At 46.3% G+C, this 22,277-nt stretch overlaps 1 protein-coding gene across 8 annotated transcripts in view; it reads left to right on the forward strand.

Moving 5' to 3' along the window:
• The first annotated feature begins 17,347 nt into the window (after nt 1–17,347).
• Nucleotides 17,348–22,277, forward strand: part of ZMYM4 (zinc finger MYM-type containing 4) — a 49,660-nt gene continuing 44,730 nt past the window's right edge. For 3 of the 8 annotated variants that reach the window (XM_081921179.1, XM_081921174.1, XM_081921184.1), the window contains exon 1: nt 17,349–17,628. The gene's annotated coding sequence lies outside the window, so the exon portion shown is untranslated. Of the gene's footprint in view, nt 17,725–22,277 lie in introns of all 8 variants that reach the window. The other 5 variants (XM_081921172.1, XM_081921176.1, XM_081921178.1 and 2 more) reach the window with 5 other exon arrangements.

Below are 22,277 nucleotides of genomic sequence, written 5' to 3' on the forward strand. Positions count from 1 at the left end.
ATGCCTGTCATGCAGTTTAGTGAACAGAAGGCCTGGCAGCTGCAGAATTATTTCTTAGCAAATGAAGCCAGATCCTTATACAAAAGAGACGCTGCCTCTCAGTGATGTATTTCATAGATACTAGTGTCTCTCTCTCTCTCTCTCTCTCTCTCTCTCTCTCTCTCTCTCTCTCTCTCTCTCTCTCACACACACACACACACACACACACACAGCCTTCCTGAATGTTTAAAGTAAGTTACATCAACATTTACAGATTTACAATATGTTGAAACAATGTAATGGATTAGAATTAATATGTTTTATGTTACACGATGCACAGTATATCATCTTTCAAAAATCTCCATTTCTGTTAATGTGTATGCAGTTTGTGAGTTTCATTGCTGAGTGACAGTGTGAACACCAGTCCAACAGTCCAAATCACTACATCCCATTGGCTCTTCCCCCCACTTTTTAAATGAGTGTGCATTTACTTACTGAAAAAATATTTTGACCATCTTTAAGGGTAAAATTCTTACAGAGTGACTTCCAATTCAAATGCAATAGACAACAACCACAACAATAAAACCAGCAGTGAAAGACAGAAATAATAAAACTAATATCCAACCTGAAGACACTAAAATGCAGAGCACAACAACCACCCAAATCAGGAGGAAGAGAGTAAAACTCAGTAAAAAGGCTGCAAAAACAAGTGGATCAGAAGGGCTTTCTGTCGGAGCACAGTGGGTAATGAACAGGCCCCCCTCAAAGGTCCAAAGAAGTCCAGGCCACATCCAGGTTTTGAGGCCCATAGTCATAGTGATAAGAATTATTTAAATAAAAAATAAAAGATGATGACACATGTAAGCAAAATAAGGCACCCTGCCACCTAAAGAGTGAGAGGACATTGTTAAACTGCTCCCTTTCCCTTATGGGGTATTCCAGAGCCTGTATAGAGTCCTATCGGTAGGAGCAAATAACGGAGGCCAACTAGAGTATATTGAGAAGCAAAGCAGCTAGTAAGCCTGATCTTTATTAAAGGAACTGTTGCAACAGGGTCCCCACTCACCACACACAAGAGGGAGGAGAACCCTGAACAACGGTGCACAAGCTCTTATATAGACCTTTGAAATTGCCCACCCTGTAGCCCAAGACCACCCCCGAAAACATCATACATACATCACAGAAGGAGGCAGTCTACAGCAGAAATCCTGCCTGCCAGGATACCTGATAATGGTCACTGACTGCATTACCTGGGCAGTCTGGCCATTCTTTTGTGATTGTTAATACTTTAGTTCCTGAATCCATGTCACAGGCTCACCCTATTCATACACAAATAAGCCCTTAAGACAGGATTTGCAAGACAATGGGAAGGCTTTCGCCATTTGCCTCCCTTACTGCAGAGGAATATTTGAGGTCATTGGGAGTCAAAATGGCTTCAGGATTGCTCTCCCATACTATTTCAGACACATGATTCATAGATATGTGTGCATTTATGAATATTCTATATTTGAGACCTTAACATTCTGATAACAGTACCGAAAACAGCATCATATGTAACCCCAACAGTGCTCCAATACACAGATCATCATGAATGCACAGTAAAGCAAGTGTCTGGAGGAGGCCTATGTATCTTGTTGAAAGGGCTATGGCACCTTAGAGCCTGTAGACCCAAACTACCAAGAGGCAATCCTTCATGAGTCACACTGCCCTGGGATCTTGTTACAGAACCCCAGCACAATTAGCTCATATCACGTCTGCTAAAATCCTTAACTGCTGGAGGTGATGTGCTATTAAGGAACATACTTCTGCCTTTGGTGGCAATGCCCCCACATGTTGGGTCCCAGTCCACAATGAACTTTTTAGGATAGGAAAGGAACCCACTCCTTTTGTACCCAAACTGTTCTTATTATCAGTGTTCTATGGGCCAAGCAAATATATTCAATCTAAACTACTTTTATTATTTCTATTGATTGCAGCCCAACAAAATACAGCTAAACAATTTAAGACTTTGAAACAAAACGCTTGATTCTCCAAGCTTGATACAGCACTATTTGGCCTATTGCTGTGCTTGAAAAAATTACCTATAACGTACACCTCTTACAAGAGAAAAATAAATAACAGTTGTTCAGTGCTATTTGGTAGAACTTTTTTTGTATCCCAGTACATCAGATATGCAGTCCTATACATATATGTCTTATGTCCTATATTGTCATAAGACTTTTCTATGATTGTCTCATTGTAGATGGATTTTATTTTTTCTTCCTCACAATTGTACACCAGTAAGCTTTTGACTTCATATCTGATACGGAAGGAGCAGGGGGGGGGTACCCATCCTCCCGCAGCGCTCCCTGAACGGGCCCGAGGCGATGACCTCTATAGTGACCAGCCTGGCCTCGAACCTTCAGCCCCCACACCGTTGCACAAGCACCACACTATACCCCTGCCTTGCCTTGTAAATAAAAGGCTCTCTCTCTCTCTCTCTCTCTCTTGTCTTCACGCGGGCGAAATAAGCCCCATCTTTCTATACCTTTTCTCCTTCCTATTTCCAACGTGAATCGACCGGATTACATTGTATCCCCATTCACAAAAACGAGCTGCGCCTCAGCCAATCACAGCCGTGCATTCATCCTGCAGGAGCTGGCTCAGGGAGCTCTTGCACGCCTCATTGAACCTACTGACAAGCTGCTGACAGCCCCCCGCTGCGAGAACAATGGAACCGAAACCTGGGGCCTCGTAAAACTGTCAAAATCTGGTTACAATGTATCCATTTGTTTCCGCCTTTGATACACTTGACCGGCAAAGGACTAGAACTTCAGAAAATGATATAAAATCGACCGAAGCTCCGATTTTCTCCATTCCGCTGTCATTTTGCTTAGTTCCCTTCAGACTCCATGATGCTGTCTCCACTTCCATAATCCCCAGGGCGACAGGTCACGTACACAGGAAGATCTTAATCCTGCCAGATCGCTCTGCCAAACCCTTCCTCCGGGCAAATGCCAGGTGGCAGACGATGCATATCTGGGCCATTGTTCTATCATCACCTATACTCAGGAAACGTTTATCTATGTATATTCTTCACTCTGCATATTCCCCCCTCCCTTCCTGAAATGTTAATGTATGTAACTCCACCTCTCCGTGATATATTCATGACGCAACTTGCAAAACCCAACCCTCTCTTAATGCATTCATGACGTTTTACCGTGTTGTATTCTGGGACTTGGAGGGAACTTTTAAAAGTTTATGTCGCCCCATTCTCGGGGTTCAATAGCATTTTGAACCTGTTGCGCAATAAACTTGGATCTCCGCTTATTGCTCCTGTCTCCGGCTGAGCTCATTTTCCTCCGCTAGGACCCGCGGACTCCGTCCGACGAGCCGGGTGGCAAGGGCAACCCCGCACCCGGACTTTCCCGTAACATTTTGGCGCCCAAGCAGGGACGGCGGTTCTCCCGTGTTGCTGACCGGGGGCCCCGAAATCTTCAGCCGGCACCGGGCCATTTGCCTGGGAAGATCCCAAGGACCCCCGGCCATCTTCCGGGCGGTAATCGAACGTCCCTAGGGTTCAGCCGGGGAGCAAAGGGAATCCGGCCGGCTTGATCAACGATCCCGGGATCAGCGGTGAAGACGCGTGAGTATAGTTGAGAAAATCCAGTGCATTGGTGGGAAAAGGGGGTGGAAATCTCCTGGCAACCGAATTCTCTGCCCTCCTCTCTATTGATCCTTCTCACCTTTCTCTTGGTCCGTTGCGAGAGAGATCGTGGACCATTGCTCGACCCAAGAGGGGGTCCTGAGCTCTATCTCTTTCTCTATAACTCTCTGGCCAGCCGCACCAATTGAGAGCCCGAGAAGTAAGACGGGGAGACCCGTCTTGAAAGATAGACGACTCCCCGCAACGGGTATCTCAGTTGAAAGCAAGGGGTTGGAGCTCTTTTTCCGATCTTCCCGAGCGTCCTTTCATAGGGGGCAGGAAGTGGTCTTGCTTTCTATCCTAATCCCAGCCGCACCGGTCGGAGCCACTTATTGTGAGCCCGCTTCCGAAAGCAAGGGGGATTTTCGACCCAGAACCCTATCCGGGGATCACCCGATCTGGCACCGCACGGCGCGGGCGTCCAGTAGGGCCCCCTTTTCCTGAGAAGTCTGACGATAGGTAGGAGGTTGCCAGGAGGGGTAGCCCAGGGAGGACTGGGCGGGATCAGGCAGAGTGGAAGAAGGACCCCAGGATATTGAGAAAAGGAAAATAGGAAGGAATATACCGGATAGCTAGAGCTCTTTAAAAAAACCCTACCAAAGTTGCCAAGCGACTTGAAACCCTCTTTACTATAGATTTCTGCCCACTATAATTCCCTGTGTTAGGTCCACCGATCTCGTAGATATACAAATCCTTACCAACTTCTCCCTCTCTTCCTTTCCACTTAGACGCGCGTGAAACATAAAATGGGTACCCAGGCTTCCAAACGCGAGCGGGCTCACTCTGGGAGGAAGGCTTCTAGAAAGCCATCTCAGTCCCGGAACGACCCTGACTCTCCTCTACAATTTGTCATCACGTATTGGAAGTCGATTCCTGGCCACAAATTATTATCGCAACAAAAATTAGAGGACCTCTGCTCCGAAATTTGGCCCGCCAGCACCGCCTCCGCCAAGCCTGAACTACGCTGGCCGGCGGGGGGTTCGTTTAATGAAGAACGCTTGAATCACCTAAAGAAATATTTGATGGAGGAAAAACCCCGGCAGTTGGAATACCTGGCCACCTTTGAGACCGTAAAGGGATTCCTCCAAACTCCGAAAGGAGCAGCATCTTACCAACTGCCTATATTGAATCCCGGACGGCAGCCCATGCCCCCCCCTTATGAAGGGCACTCCGTGGACGATGATGTACAGCAGGCCTTGATCCCCTTCTACTACAGGGGACAGCAGCCGCCTAGAAGTAATTCGAGTAGTAGTTCAAGCAGTGATGAAGGAACGGGGGATGAGGGGGCTCAAACAAGTGAGAATAAAAGAGTCACAAGGCTACAAGCAAGAAAGGATCAAAGGGACCCCGGACAGGCAAAAACTAAAGTAAACCCCCCAGCGCTTCGTTCCACAACTGAGGACTCCGTCCAAACTAAAAGAAATCCCCCCTCATCAGAAGCCAGAAGGAACCCTCTCCCCTCAGAGTTTTGGGAACTCGCACCCGAACTCCCAGATCATGGTGCGGGAGCTCCAGGAACTTCTGAGCTAGTAAGCTCAGCCGTAGGCTCTACCGCAGTCCAGATGCCCTTGAGAGCCTTGCCAATCCCACCTCTCCAACCCGATGGACCCCCGCGGATGGTCTATACGCATCAACCCTTCTATACCGCTGATCTCGTCACTTGGTCAAACCAGATGCCCTCCCTGAGGGACGACCCCGATAAATGCCATCGCCAGATCAGCGCCATCTTTTCCACCCACAAACCCACCTGGCCAGATGTTCATGTCCTTCTCAACGCTCTCTTTAATGAGGCAGAGAAAGCAGATATTCTAACAAAAGCCGCAGAAGCGCTAGAATCACCTGATTACCAGAGGGGACGACCACAAGGGTTGGAGGCTCTCACAGCACAATGCCTCCGAGTAGAACCTGCATGGGATTATAACACTACGAATGGGATCTGGTATCTAAACTTGTTTAAAAAGGCCATCTTGGACGGCGTGAAGGCCGCCGGGCAACGCACCGTTAATTGGACCAAGGTCCAGACGGTAATGCAGGGGCCAAACGAACACCCATCTGATTACTATACCAGATTGGTGTCTGCCATCAAGACATGGGGGGGGATAGATCCCGAAAACCCACAGCACGAAGTGATCGTTAAAGGTTTCTTCAAGGATCAAGCCTGCCCAGACATAAGAAAAGCCCTAAACCTCCAGATTGGATATGATGGAAAGAGCATAAGTGAAATCTTATCCATCGCGAAATCCATCTATAATTCTCGAGATGAACGGAAGAAAAAGGAAACAAAACCGGAGGTCGACCAAATTTTAGCCTTAAGTATGGAGTCTACCTATGGCCCCCACCGGGGTAGAGGTCTCAACCGAGGAAGGGGGACCCGGGGTGGAGGACCCCCGAATCCGTATAGGCAATGGGGACCAGGCAACGGAGGGTGTTTCTATTGCCAAGAGGAGGGACATATAAGGAGATTCTGCCCCTACCTCAACACACCATCCTACGGGGGGCCCAACTCAAAGCCATTTCCCACCCGAACGAACTATTCCTCGACCTTCTCCCCGCAATCCAACCTGGCCCAAGGACACTTTAATCACCAACCAGAGATACCTCCGAACCCGACGCCCCAAGCTCAGCGACCCCAACCGGGCCCGCGAACTCAAATGCCTGCCATGAACGCACCTACTCACCCTTGGGCAAACGCCACCGCCCCCCCCTTGCACCCTCCAAACCAACCGCCACCCGAAGACAAGGACACCTATTGACAACTAGAAGGGGATCCCAATCCAAGTCCAACCCAACTCATCTGCCCCATGATAGCATTGTCACCCGAGGACCCGGTATGCACCATCGAAATCGATGGCCACCCCTATCAATGCCTCCTAGACACAGGGGCCACCTACTCCACCCTAACCGATAGCCACCTCGAGCCAGGGACAACGACCAAGAAAGTAATGGGACTAGATGGGATACCCCGCACGTGTCCACTCTCACAGCCAACTAAAGTCACCCTTGGACCTCTGGTAGCAGAGCATACCTTCCTTTTAACTAGTAGCCCTGTTAATCTCCTCGGAAGAGACCTCCTTTGCAAGCTCAACGCCACTATAAAGTGTTCCGCAGACGGCATCTACCTATACATGCCCGAGGACTCTATCACTGCGTTCCAAGGCATTGTACAAGAAGCGAAATCGGACCGACAGTTCCCTGAGCTCCCTCTGGAGCTCGAGAACGAATTACCCCCCTCTTTATGGGGCACTGAGTCAACTTCTGTCGGGCTCCTAATATCGGCCACCCCCGTAAAGATTATTTACAGAACCGATCTGCCCTTCCCGTGTACCAAGCAATACCCCCTCCCTAAAGAAGCCATCGAAGGACTGACACCCATGATTGAGGACTTTCTAGAGAAAGGGATCTTAGTTCCATGTGCTTCGCCTTGCAATACCCCCGTGCTCCCGGTAAAGAAGCCTTCAAAAGACGGAGCCCCAGTCCGCTACCGCTTTGTCCAGGACCTAAGATTAGTAAACCAGTTCGTAATACCCCGACACCCAGTAGTCGGCAACCCTAATTCACTCCTAAACGCAATTCCGGCAGAAACAACTTGGTACTCCGCCGCGGACTTATGCTCCGCCTTCTTCAGTATACCCCTGGACCCAGCAAGCCAATTTCTTTTTGCGTTCACTTGGGGACCCAGCCAACTAACCTGGACGAGGCTGCCCCAAGGTTACGTAGAGTCACCCGCCATTTTCTCCGCGGTACTACATCAGGATCTGGAAGACATCTGTCTACCGGCTAGCTCCACCTTACTTCTCTACGTAGACGACCTCTTATTATGCTCCACTAGTGAAGAGGCATGCAAACTTGACACTAAACACCTCTTATCTGAGTTAGCAAGGAAGGGACATAAAGTGTCCCCAAAGAAACTCCAATATTGTAAACAAGAAGTAAAATACCTCGGGCACATCTTAGGAGTGGGTACCCGAAGCCTCGCTACCGACAGGATTGAAATGGTCACTAAAATCCCACTCCCGAAAACAAAGCGGCAATTGCGCGGCTTCCTTGGAATGGCTGGCTTTTGCCGAGCATGGATCGCGGGCTACAGCGAAATAACGAAACCTTTAACAGCTATGACCCGCCAAGACCACCCAGACACACTGGTCTGGGAGGAGGAGGCTTATAAATCCTTTGAACGACTAAAGCGAGAATTAAGGTCCGCCCCTGCCTTAGGATTACCTGACTACCGGATCCCCTTTAACCTGTTTATTCACGAACAAATGGGGGTAGCTTCAGGTGTCTTAACCCAGCCCTTCCGAGACCAGGAAAGACCAGTAGCCTATTATAGTTTGCAACTTGATAACACTGCGAAAGGGGCCGTCAGCTGCTTAAGGGCTATTGCTGCGGCTGCCCTCCTCCTCGAAAAAGCTCAAGAAACTGTCTTAGGCCATGAAATTACGATTCATGTGCCCCACTCTGTTTCAACCCTCTTAACCCTAAGAGGATGCCACCATTTCTCGAACTCCCGCCTCAACCGATACGAGGCTCTTTTATTAACCCCGTCTAATGTCACAATAAAACGTGTTAATTCCCTAAATCCCGCTACCCTGTTACCCCTTCCCGACGATGGCACTCCACACCATGACTGTGCTACCATAGTCCGCCAAGCCGAAAAACCCCGGGAAGATTTAGACTACCTTCCCCTTGAAAATCCGGACTTAATAATGTATACGGATGGCAGTTCAAAAGTTATTGACGGGGTAAGGAAGACTGGGTATGCAGTGGTCTCTGACTTCGAGGTGTTAGAATCAAATCCCATTAATCCACAATATAGTGCCCAAGCCGCCGAGTTAATTGCGCTCATACGCGCCTGCGAGATTGGCGAAGGAAAAAGGATAACCATATATACGGACAGCAAATATTGTTTCGGCTTAGTACATACAACCGGCCAAATCTGGCTTCAAAGAGGCTTCCTGACCGCCACCGGATCCCAAATTTCGCACGCCGCCCTGGTAGAAAGACTCTTGACAGCAATCCATTTACCCACCGCAATAGCCGTTGTCCATTGCAAAGCCCACACCAAAGGCAGAGATCAGGTCTCTAAAGGAAACAGACGGGCTGACAAAGCCGCACAAATAGCTGCCCTTCGTAACCCAAACAATGAGTCAGAATTCCAAGCCCTGCAACTGCCAGCCGACCTAGATTTAGCAGAAATCTACAAATCTGCCCCAGCGGATGAAAGGGCTAAGTGGGAATCTATAGGAGCCACAGAGCAAAACGGGATCTGGGTCCTCCCCGATGGAAGAACCGTCCTTCCAAGGGCCTGGACTCCAAAATTAGTGAGGATTCTCCACCAACGAACACATTGGGGAAAAGGCAGATTAATAGAACACGTCACTAGATCTTGCTATGCTCCAGGGATAGCTGCGGCAGCAGCAGCAGCACCAAAAAACTGCATAACTTGTCAGCGCTTCAACCCCAAACGCGAACCCAGGAGACCACCAGGAGCTAGACCCTGGACCTTTGTCCCTTTCGAGAGCTTACAACTCGACTTTATCGATCTGCCCCAGTGCCAAGGGTTTAAGCACGTTCTGGTTATAGTGGACCAATTTTCCTCATGGGTAGAGGGATTCCCCTGCCGAAAAGCTACCGCATCCGTAGTCGCTAGGGCCCTCTTACAAGATATTATTCCCCGATATGGAATACCCCGCCGCTTAGACAGCGACAGGGGAACTCACTTTACCGCCGAAATTGTGCAACTAGTGGCCAAGACCCTCCAAATTAAATGGGACCTCCATACACCATATCACCCACAATCATCTGGCCACGTAGAACGGATGAACCAGGAAATAAAAATACAGTTGGGAAAACTCTGCAGCCTTACAGGTCTGAAATGGGTCAATGCACTCCCGCTAGTTCTCCACAACATACGTAGTGCCCCAACTGAACGCCTAAAACTCTCCCCGTTCGAACTTCTATTTGGGAGACCTCCTCCAGTCTACAACACCTTATACCCACTCTCAGAGCTTGAACTGGGAGAAGCAGAACTTACTAATTATGTTATTCAGCTCCAGACACAGTTACAACGCCTCCACCAGTACGCCGCCATTGAAGGGCAGAACCTCCCCATCGACGTCCACGCCCACTCCTTTCACCCCGGTGACTGGATTCTCGTCAAAGTCTACCAAAAGGAACCGCTCCAGCCCGCGTGGGAAGGACCATACCAAATACTCCTCACATCACCAACCGCCGTGAAAATAGGTGAGAAAAACTCTTGGTTACACCACACAAGGTGCAAGTCCTCTCCTCCTCCTCCAGAGACCGAAGAGAGCTACGGTGAGGACTTCACCTTTTCGACTCCACCCACCCCACCGACCACATACGTCGACGACGACGACCAACAGACCGGACCAGATCGGGGTCAGAATCGGGCCCAACAGACCGGACCAGATCGGGGTCAGAATCGGGCCCAACAGACCGGACCAGATCGGGGTCAGAATCGGGCCCAACAGACCGGACCAGATCGGGGTCAGAATCGGGCCCAACAGACCGGACCAGACACAGTTCAACCCAACTGGACATCTGAGATTGTCCAGGATCCCGACGCTATCAAACTCCGCCTGAAGCGCCTTTGACAGCTCTCTGACAGCGCGCCTTTTGACAGCTCCTCTGACAGCGCGCCTTTGGCAGCTCTTTGACAGCGCGCCTTTGACAGCTCTCTGACAGCGCGCCTTTGGCAGCTCCTTTGACAGCTCTCTGACAGCGCGCCTTTGACAGCTTCTTTGACAGCTCTCTGACAGCGCGCCTTTGACAGCGCGCCTTTGACAGCTCTCTGACAGTGCGCTTTTGACAGCTCCTTTGACAGCCCCGTTGACAGCGCGCCTTTCCGACAATGCCTTGCTGCCCTCGGACTCTTATCATGCACCTTCTCTTTATCTTCCTCACTCACGGGGCTCTAACCCAATCCTCAACCACACCAACGGATCAATGCACCGGATTAACCACGGACTACCATTTCTTGGATTACCATCGAGTTGAAGCCGGCGGGAAGTCAAATCCTGACCGAATGGGGGACTTTGACTTTTGCCTCCCTGAATCTCGAACATTGTTACGCCATTCCCTCATACCCCAACTAACGGACAGTGCGTACTGGGAACTTTTCATCCGGGACGAACGCCTACACCGCATTGGGTCGGCAGCAGTTACCCTTGACCAGTCCTACTACCGCCTTAGCTGTGTGAACGGGACTCATATCCTTTACGGCAATGGGGAACTCTTGACGAAGCCAAATTGGACCGAAGTCGAGAAAGGGGGGGTCACATCGTCTTACACTGACGCAACAAACCCCTCTGACAACTTGATTTTCGGATTCCAATGTCTCCTCATGACTCCAGAGCCCCGAAAACCCCAACTGCAAGGACTTTGTCTGAGAGGATTTTGCTGCCTCTGGAACCTCGGGGTCACCCACGATTGGAGAGGAGCGGAATATTTAGAGGGGTGGTATCATCCAGCACATCCCTCTCGCCCCCCTACTTGGGACAATGTTGGACCATTGAGGTGCGGAGGCATAGCCAAAGACAGGCGACTCCTCAATACTACCGACCCACTTCATCCACTCGGTACAGCACCCCGCCAACTTGGCACGGACTCCTCCCTCCAAGGAGAGGACCTCCTCTCCTCGTGGGAACAAAACTCGTACATCAAACTTCTCGGCCAGGTAGCTAAGGAGGCGCCCTATCCCGAGTGTTGGATTTGCGCTCATGCACCTAGCCACCTACAACAAAGCCTCCCCCTTGTCCCCGTGCCTGTGACCACCGAACAGTTCCGGTCCGGAGACGTCGCCTCTTGGAACTTAACGGCCTTGAACCTGACCCACCAATATCTCTACCTCACCGGCCCCACTAAGGGACCCCTTTGCCGCATCTTCACTGGCGAGGGGACCTTCATTGGATCCAGCACCTGTACCTCCAACTTGGAACTTTTACCCGCAGGCCATGTCACTGTCACTGACATGACCGGGTCCCGGACTTTCCTGAACCTCACCCTTGCCTGGGCCACCGTCGTCGGGCACCCTCCGACCTGGCAGCCTCAACCAGCCGATGTCATGTTACTACAAGCTTTCGCCTCCGGGAGAATGGAATCCTACCTGAGCGGCCTGTTTTGGGTGTGTGGCCATCGCGCATACACTTGGGTGAGCCCACATATGTCGGGATCTTGCTTCGTGGGCTACATCGTTCCCGGCATAAGGGTAGTCCCACATCTGCCTCCCGGGAGGCAAAGGAATAGGAGAGAACAAAAGGGATTATCAGACTTGTCCGATGTCGTTGCCAACGGAGAAACTGTCGGTCGGGCGCTCTTCCCTGCCTATGGGGCTGGCTCCAATCATGTGGACATCCTCCGCCTTACAGACATCCTTCTGAAATTTATGCAAGAAGCAACCCAAATCACCGATTCCCTAATGTCAGAGCTGTCAGAGGTGAGACAACTGAGTTTGCAGACCAGGATCGCGACGGATTTCCTCCTCTCCAGCCAAGGAGGGACGTGCGCATTAATAGGTACTGAGTGCTGTACCTATGTGACAGATCGAACTCTGAATATCACCGGACATTTAAACAATATACACGAGTTGGCTGGGAAACTAGATGAAATCCGACATGAAGGACTATCCGATATGGACTTATGGGGATGGTTACCCAAGCTTGGATGGCTCCGGCAGTTGCTTAAGGTGATGTTGCTTACTGCCCTTATAGTTGTCCTCTGCCTTTCAATATTCTGCTGCGCTATACACTGCGTTTCCCCTTGCTGCTCTCTTCTCCGCTGTCCTACTCAGTCCACCTCACTTTCTCTTCGAGCCTACTCTCGCTCTAACAACCATCCCGTTTTCCCAGAATATGTACAGATGAGACACCTGGGGGAAGGAGAGTATGAAATTACAGGGGTATAGAGTGCGGAGAAAGGATTTGCAAGTTCTTACAGAACTTTAATGCAAATCTATCTCCGAATGGGGGACTGATACGGAAGGAGCAGGGGGGGGGTACCCATCCTCCCGCAGCGCTCCCTGAACGGGCCCGAGGCGATGACCTCTATAGTGACCAGCCTGGCCTCGAACCTTCAGCCCCCACACCGTTGCACAAGCACCACACTATACCCCTGCCTTGCCTTGTAAATAAAAGGCTCTCTCTCTCTCTCTCTCTCTCTTGTCTTCACGCGGGCGAAATAAGCCCCATCTTTCTATACCTTTTCTCCTTCCTATTTCCAACGTGAATCGACCGGATTACATTGTATCCCCATTCACAAAAACGAGCTGCGCCTCAGCCAATCACAGCCGTGCATTCATCCTGCAGGAGCTGGCTCAGGGAGCTCTTGCACGCCTCATTGAACCTACTGACAAGCTGCTGACAGCCCCCCGCTGCGAGAACAATGGAACCGAAACCTGGGGCCTCGTAAAACTGTCAAAATCTGGTTACAATGTATCCATTTGTTTCCGCCTTTGATACACTTGACCGGCAAAGGACTAGAACTTCAGAAAATGATATAAAATCGACCGAAGCTCCGATTTTCTCCATTCCGCTGTCATTTTGCTTAGTTCCCTTCAGACTCCATGATGCTGTCTCCACTTCCATAATCCCCAGGGCGACAGGTCACGTACACAGGAAGATCTTAATCCTGCCAGATCGCTCTGCCAAACCCTTCCTCCGGGCAAATGCCAGGTGGCAGACGATGCATATCTGGGCCATTGTTCTATCATCACCTATACTCAGGAAACGTTTATCTATGTATATTCTTCACTCTGCATATTCCCCCCTCCCTTCCTGAAATGTTAATGTATGTAACTCCACCTCTCCGTGATATATTCATGACGCAACTTGCAAAACCCAACCCTCTCTTAATGCATTCATGACGTTTTACCGTGTTGTATTCTGGGACTTGGAGGGAACTTTTAAAAGTTTATGTCGCCCCATTCTCGGGGTTCAATAGCATTTTGAACCTGTTGCGCAATAAACTTGGATCTCCGCTTATTGCTCCTGTCTCCGGCTGAGCTCATTTTCCTCCGCTAGGACCCGCGGACTCCGTCCGACGAGCCGGGTGGCAAGGGCAACCCCGCACCCGGACTTTCCCGTAACAATATCCATCCCATGTTTGGGTGATATTTGCACTCTTTCCTTTGTCTGTATGTGTGTATGTATGTATGTATGTGTGTGTGTGTGTGTGTGTGTACACACACACACACACACACACACACACAATGCATAATTGAAAATCTAATTAAAATAATGTAAAAAAATAATGGGGGGGGGGTCCTCCTTATTTGAATTTCTTCAGGCAGATTATTCCTATAAGTACAGAGCCATTATTTTTATATGGTTCTATTCTGCGCCTAGCTCATATAATATTGTTTTGTTGTTTATACTTTAACTATTTATTTACGCCTTTTGATGAAGGACTTAACAACAACAACAACATTATTCAGGTGGCTGGTGGGTTGCTAAAGATATCCTGACTTCTGAAAACTCTTCCATCTAGAAGCACACTAACATGCTGGATGCCAAGTGAATTCAATGTACACTGAAACCGTACCTTTTTAATGACTCCTTCCCCAGTTCTGTATGCCAGCCACTGTTGTCAGCACTGTTGCTGTTAATGCTGCTGGGTTTGTTTCATTGGTGTCGTATTATTTAAAATTGATTTTATTGCAAACTGCCTCAAGGTGTTTCAAAATAGGTGGCATATACATATTTTTAAATAAATTAAGGTGTTTTATGGTGTGTTCCTAGAAATTCTCCAGTGAGTGCACATCTGAGGCTGCTGAATGCATGCAAATTGAACATGAGTGACATTGTTTTACAGTCAGGCCTGTGTGTAAGTTGGGGGCAGGCAGGGGAGAGAGAAAGATTCAGAGGCACAGATGATGCAAGGCACACTGGCTTCAGCATAAGGAAAGATCCAAATGAGCGAAAGAATCAGTGTGATTTCAGCTCCCGTGTGAGCCTTTTGTCCTCTACAGAGTGCATCCCAATGACATCACCAGTGCCATGGTAATGGGAATTGCCCCCTCCCCTGCAGACTGAACTCTTGCCTCTCCCTGCTTCAATTCCCTTCCTCACTGGGCTCTGCACAGAGGATGTGGAATGATACATGGCTGAACGGATTGCTCTTTCTAGGCCATCAGGAAAGTGCTCCTCGCCCCCACCACACACATTCCCAATGGCTGTGGCAGCAACTCATCCCCCTTCCTCCCCCCCCCAGCAATCTGTCACATTGAACCAAAGAGGAAACTGGCGTAGCCCTTGTCCAGCAGAAGTTGGTCTTCTTAAAGACACCTTATTTATTTTGTAGGATTCTTTATTTTGTAATATTGTTGCAGCTTTTTTTCATACTTACCAACTGCTCTTTGTAAATATAGAAAAGAAATCTGAATATTTAACAGATGTCCCGTTTAGCGTTCAGTCGTGTGTGTCTATGGACAGCAATAAAATCTGTTTTTAACCTGATGTTTTGATGTTAGGGAGAGATTGCAAGAAATGTTGGTGTGCTGAGATTCTCTCTACCTGAACTGATGGAGGTTGCCTCAAGGGTAATTATTTATTACATATATTTCTATTACTGCCATCCCCAATCATATTCCCAGGCTGAATTTAAGCACTTAAAATGTAAATATAAACAAAACATAAAATGAATAAGCCCTGAATTCACAATGTATCTCTGCCTTTTCAGGGGCATATAGAAGATTTCATAAGCAGAAGCACCTCATGCAAACCTAAGCAGTTATTTGACACCTCAGGCAATGTATATAAATAGGTGTGGGGAAATATTTTGCCCCATTGGGGCAGGTATTTACCTTCCACTGCAGATCAACTTTGATATAGTGGATGGGGCCACTCACCTGTCAATATCTGATATCCTACTGATATTAGGTGAGTGGTTGTGCCCATCTGTCAAAGTTGATTTTTGGGGATGGGTGGAGATTGAATCACACACAGTAGTGCCAGCTGATGGACAGGTGAGCAAGGTTTGTGGGAAAATATGCTTGTGGACCAACATGAACCTCCTGATGGGCCAGGTTTGGTCAAGGGGCCACAGCTTCCCTGCTTCTGATCTAAACGTTACCACAATTTTTAATGCTTAAATGCACTTTGATAGATCCTTAAGTGCTTTACATTAGCTTTTCAAACCCAGGAATAATTGTTGTTTAAGTTTATATGCAATTGTTGACAACTGTCCTAATTCCTTAGAGTCGGTTATACAGTAGGTACAAAAAGAGATAGACAAGATGCCATAGCAACAATGTGCTATTTTCTGCCCTGATGTACTTTTATGGAGAAATTGGATCTTAAGTTTCTATCCTATGGACACTTACTTAAAAGTAAGTCCTGTGAATTTGTAAGGAGGGCATACTTCCAAATAAGTATGCATATGATTGGCCTGTTCTTTCCCCCCAGCATATTTCATTTATGTGTAAGGCATTTGAATTCTATGTTTAAATTTTAACAGCCGATTCCAACCCTAAGGTAACTAAAAATATATCCAAGTTCCTTGTGATAGCCCTCAAAACTAGGTCATGATTATTAAAGGGAGATATGAGTTCTGAATCAAATGGTCTATTTCTGATTGTTTTTGGATTTTATTACATTTTCATTTAAAAATTGTGCACATGTATATTATTTCTCTCTCTCTCCGCTATGGCTGTCTTGCTAACCCTATAATGTATTTTATGTTTATAATCACCAGCATAGAATTTGCCTTTTCTACAGCTGCCACATACTGGGTTGGTGTCTTCACTGCAGTTGGGATGACTTGGTTGAGCATAAGACTCTTAATCTCAATCTCAGGGTTGTGGGTTAATGGATCTGCTTGGAGTAAAATTTAGTTGAATACTGACCAATAACTTTATATTTACTTAAGTGCTTTTATTTTGTTAAATTTACCCTTTGAAAGACAATGGATTTTGTAACTTCAGTATGTGGCATTTGTCTGATTGGTTAATGATGTGATCTTGTCAGTCATTTATCCATCCTTGAGTTGCCTTATTTTTCTTAATATTTTATTAAAAATATTTCTATCCCACCTTTAAGGCAGCTTACACCATGACAGATTTAAAAATAGTTTCCAGCATTCTTTTTTATTGGTGTTTGATAACGGTTTTCTACGTACAATGGAACTATGTGAGCACATGATTCACATCTAAGGTTTTTGAATCTTAGAATAAATTTAGCAGAACTATTTTTAAAATAGTTTGAAAAAAGTATTTTACCAAAAAAGAAAACTGTGCTCAAAAATAATGGCTGTAGAAGCAACCATAGCATGAGCTACACCTTTGCACACTTTGAGGTCTGAGCACTGAGGCATTGGGGACCTTATGTGCTGTGGAAATGGAGCACTGCTTCTTCTAAGAGTTCCCCAAGCAGCTCACCTCATATTTTAATTTTTTTTTTTAACCTTTCTTCCTTTTGCACACGTTTTCTTATTATCCCTTTTGCTTAGTTTTGATCTATCTCAACCGCTCCCGACCCGAAATTGATGCATTGCCCTTTAAGAGGGCGCCATTCCTGGACCCGTCCTAATTCCATTTCTCCCTACGAGCGAGCAGAGAGACTCCCCAACGCACATGCGCAAAGGGGTGGGGAAAAGGAGGAGGAGAAGGGGAAAAAGAAGGCAGGGCTTCAGGCCGGCAGGCGTGCGCGTGCGCTGGACGCATGCGCAGTGAAGTTCTCCCCACCCCTCGCTGGTTGGGCAGGTCTTTGCAGCTTTAAGGGGCTCGCGGGGCCTGGAGGGTTGAGTCCCGCCGTCACCACAATTGTGTGTTTTTTTTAATTATTGTTATTACTATTATTATTTTGACGGAGAAGGACCCCCCTTCCGTGAGTTCCAGAGGGAGGCGCTTCTTACTCTCCGCCTTTGCTCGCCTCCTCACGGCCGCTGGATATCCATCCCTTGGAGCGCCCCCTGAGGTTACAGCGCCTGCCCCCAACCACCTCAGCCAAGGGGTGAGGAAAAAACAACAACTTCTCCTCCCCTCCTCTGAGGCAGCCCCCCCCTCAATATGGCGGCGGCCAAAGAGGAGGAGCCAGGACCGCGCGCCCGTGAGTGAATGGGCGGGGCTTAGGCTGCAGTGGGCGGGACCCAGGAGGAGTCAGATAAGCGCACCTGTTGGGGAGCCGGAAAGATAACGGTTGCCAAGGATGTTGGGGGTGGGGGTGCATGGTCTTAGAAATGGTGGGAGGGAGTCAAGTTGGTTGTACGGGGAGTTATGAGTTTGAAGTGGCTGTTGGGATGATGGGACATATTTTTTTGGGGGGGGCTAATAAATGTTGGGGAGTTAACTGGTCCATTGATGACTACAGTGAGCGGGAGATTGTGAGTTGAAAGATTAGGGTGTCAAGGGTGAGGCACCTGGGGTGAATACAGTACTGTGGAAAGGGGATGGATGGGTACTTCTTGAATCTTTGGATTATTAATGGGTGTCAAGGCTGGTAATGGTATATGTCTGTTGGGAGGGTGAGGGAAAGCATGAATAAAGTGTAATAGGTGGGTTAGGGAACTGGAGGATCATGGTTATAAGGGTGAAAAAGATGAAATTTAGGCACCAAGATGGTGGCTTTGGGGGTTGTTAGTCAAGATGTGGATTACAAATGGCAAAGTAATCCTGATGGTGGGGATTTTGTACTAGTGGTTAATGCTAGGGTTTCATAAAGGATAAAGTTTTGTAAACTGGATAAGGCAACTTTTCTTGTGTGGAAAGATGCTTCAGATGTAAGGTTGTATTAGTTCCAGTAACCTTTAGAAGCTTTATCAGTGTCATTCGGAACAAGCTTGATCACTAGTGTTTTCACTTCTCCTTTGTGACCCATAAATTAAATAGCCTTGAGAGCAAGCCTTTGTAATGTGTGACCTGAACACAGCCAACCAACTTACATTAAGACTTACTGAATGCTTGACAACCATGGTTTTCCCAGGCTTTTAGATAGAAAAACAGAAGGTTTATCATGTATTTGGTGGTTTGCATTCAGTTTGATATGAAAGCTTATCAATTGGGTCTAGGATGCTGCTATATTTATTATATTCTAAGTAAGAGACCAAAAAACCCTAGGCCGTTCATTCAAATGCTTAATAATCTGATGCTGGAGGCTACATATTTAAATGCTTTCTAAGGGCTGATCACAAAATATTATATGGAGGCTACTAGGAATTCAAATGTTTTCCAGTTTTGATTCAAAGCCATGGTTGTAGCTGTAATTGGTATTTTAGAAATTGCATGCATCTTTTAAGTTTTATAGAGAAACTGAAAGAAAATGTCAAAATATGCATCTGGAAGGGTCAAACACAAGTCTGATACACAACAATGGCAAATTATCTTAAAATTAGTTTAGAAGAAAATGAAAATTCAGTAGTGGTCAAGGGCATCAGTATCATTGTTGTCAGTAGTAAAGTTATTCATAATTGTGAATCTTCTTAACCCAAAACTACTTGCTTCCTACAAAGTTGCTTTGGAAGATTGGTACCACCAATGAATATAGAAAAAGATTATTTTCACAGTTCTCCAGTACGCATCCCCACAAACAGGATCCTAACTCATTTATTCATAAGTAAGTCTCATTCATCAAAAATCTTGCTTCTCCTCATCCTGGCTCTTCAGTTGGGATTTTTTGAGGGGCTGCATTCTGGTCATGGGCATTATGAACTGGCCTTTTGATTAGCCTTTCTCCTCCGTTTGCTATCCAGTTAGCTGTTTCCTGCTTGCGGTTTGAGCAGGCCTGTTGTTGGCTCATTCATTTGTTTTTTATTCAAATATTTTTGCTTGTATCAAAATAATGAAAGTGTTGTACTTTATTGCTCTTGTACTTTATTTTTTTTAATCCCAAAGTTCAGCTAAGGAGGAAGGAACTGTATAGTGGAGCATCTGTAGCACTGGGCCCAGGATACGTAGGAAAACTCATACAGAAAGATGGGATATCCCCAAACCCATCAGAAAACAGCAGAATGATATGGTTTGGCAATGATCACTGGATTCTCTGCAGCAAATGAAGGATAGTAATTGCAGAGAAATGGGCTAATATGCAAGCAACTCTATATCTTATAGATGAGCAACCTGTTTTAAATTTTCCCTCTTGCTGGTCAAGCTGCATGTTTTTTTAACCAGAATTTTGCTGCGGCCTCACTCATGTTTTATGATGTCATGACATAGAATGGGTGGCATTTGCTATATAGAACAGATGGCATGTCTGCTGATGTGCATCTTGGATGAAGGAGAGTATGCTGGTTATGTTTGTGAGTTGCTTTTTTCCCATGCAATTTCTGATGGGGCCATAATGGATTAGATCCTAACTTCTCTAACAAATGGAATAGAGTTCCATGAATGGGGCTTTCCTTAGCTCCCCCCCAAGTCTGTTCCTGACTGTTGGGGACCCATGGAAATAATGCAGGGGGCTGCAAACTGAAGGAGAAATCAATGGAAATTTCATTCCCTAATAAAAGCAGAAAAACAACTTGTTTTAAAATTCTGTGGTGCCTAATCAGAAGTTGAGTTCAAGGACACTTACTTTCAGATAAATGAGTAAAGAACTGCAACCTTAATATCCAAGTCAATATATTTACAGTCACATCTTGTGCATTTCTGATTGGAACTTAGTCTGACTGAATTATATTTATTCCCAGGTAACTGTTATATTGCAGTCTAGTTGGGCTAACTTCTATTCTAGGAGGTTGAGTGCTGTGCAGAAGTCTTGCCTATCTACACAGCACCAAAAGTTTACTTAAATTTAAAAACACACTTAGATGTTTTGTATCACTAACTGTTGAATGGCATATCTTTTAATTAATGCAGCACATAATAAATATTTTCCAGATGCAGTTTAATATTTTGTCAGCTCCCATGTACGTGTTCTCAAGGCGGGAAAAACTTACAGTACTTTATTGGGATGATAGCATGTCTGGATAGAAGCAACTACTTAAAATGGAAAATTTCTTTTAATTATTACAAATTTTGCTTGTGACCCTGTGTATAAAGAGGTCAGGATTAGATTGGGGTGTTCTTGGCTGTAATTCTAACCACTTTACTATGGATGTAAATTACAGTATAACTGCAACTTTTATGCATTATGTTTAGGATATGGGTTGTAAGTTCAAATGGATATAAATTGTGCAGGTTTATTTTTCTACTATAAATGAACTTTCATAATAGACTTGGTGAGAACTGAAATTCCTCTACATCTTACACACATTTTACTTATGCAGATTCAGCTTCATATTCTTGGCTTCAGCCTCTGGGTTTATGGGGAAAAGACCTCTCAAGTAGGGAACCAAGGAAAAAAGTTCTTCTTTTAAAACAGTGTCCTGCCATTTTTCTGCAAGGAACATTACTGAGCGGAGTGGAGAAGCGGCGGCATTGTTGCAGTTGCTCTCTACTCAAGAGGCCGTGCTGCCAGCTGACGTACTAGCAGTGAGGAAAGTGGTGTCAGAACCAACCCTGCAGTGAGCAATTAGAGCTAAGAAAAGAGGGAGGTGATTTTCCAGGGCCCTACCTGGAATGGAATGTGGTGATTCTGAGGAGTCCAAGGCTCTTGACTATATTCAATTTTGTGTATGTTCGCTCTGTCCAGAACCTATCCATCACGTAAGATGCAGTCACTGTATAGGGATTTAGGTTCCAGCCTTCAGCCCATTTCCCCATGAATAATGGGGGTTTTCTGGGAAAATTTGAATGAGATTTTTTCCATTGTCCTATACGCATTTAACTTGTGGGCATTCAGTGGCAAAAAAATAACAAGAGTAGAAAGGAGGTGGGGTACCAGGAAAAATCATATTGGCAGACCCATCCACCATTTAACCCAGTGGGTTTTGACTATACAGTACATGGTTTTTGCTTTAGGAACAATCTGTGGAACATAACCCCCACTCCGCTTAAGTTGTGGGTTCCCTGTAACATGTTTGCTTGATTTCTATTTAGTAAACAAAGCTTTAAAAATATATTTGTTTTATAAGCAATATAAATATCTGAAAAGTTTATCCCAGTAGCTAGTAAAAGTTGAGCATTGTAATGCAGTGAGTGGGTGGAAATATCTGAAGTTGGGTTGTTTGGACAAACCATAAACTTAAAAGTTTAGAGTAAGTACATTTTCTCCCAGCTCAAATGAAGTAACAAACTGTATCCATGTTGGAGGAGGAGAGGGGATGGAGCAGTATATCAGTTTGAAGCTTGTTTATGTAGCAGTTTTAATTAAATTTATACACCACTCTTCAAATACATTCTTGGGATGACTTAAGAGTAGAAACATCACAAACTTCATTCACTTAGTGCTAGATCATGGTTTGGCTGATCTTGGCACTAAGTGAATGAAGCATGTTCCTGGTGTTTCTCTCTCCCCTTGCACATCCAGATTTCGCTTCTCATTTCTGAACTAACCTAGTGAAGTAGTGCTCATAAATTCATTATTTTATTTGTATGCCGCCTTTTCATAGTTAAAATAACGATCAAGGCGGCTTACAACATGACAAGATTTAATTACCCACATAACAAAGTCATAAATAATAAATATAGTGGTACCTCAGGTTACATACGCTTCAGTTTACACACTCCGCTAACCCAGAAATAGTGCTTCAGGTTAAGAACTTTGCTTCAGGATAAGAACAGAAATCG

The sequence above is a fragment of the Podarcis melisellensis genome (assembly GCF_964234715.1).
Source record: "Podarcis melisellensis genome assembly, chromosome: 8".
Classification (NCBI taxonomy): Eukaryota; Metazoa; Chordata; class Lepidosauria; order Squamata; family Lacertidae; genus Podarcis; species Podarcis melisellensis.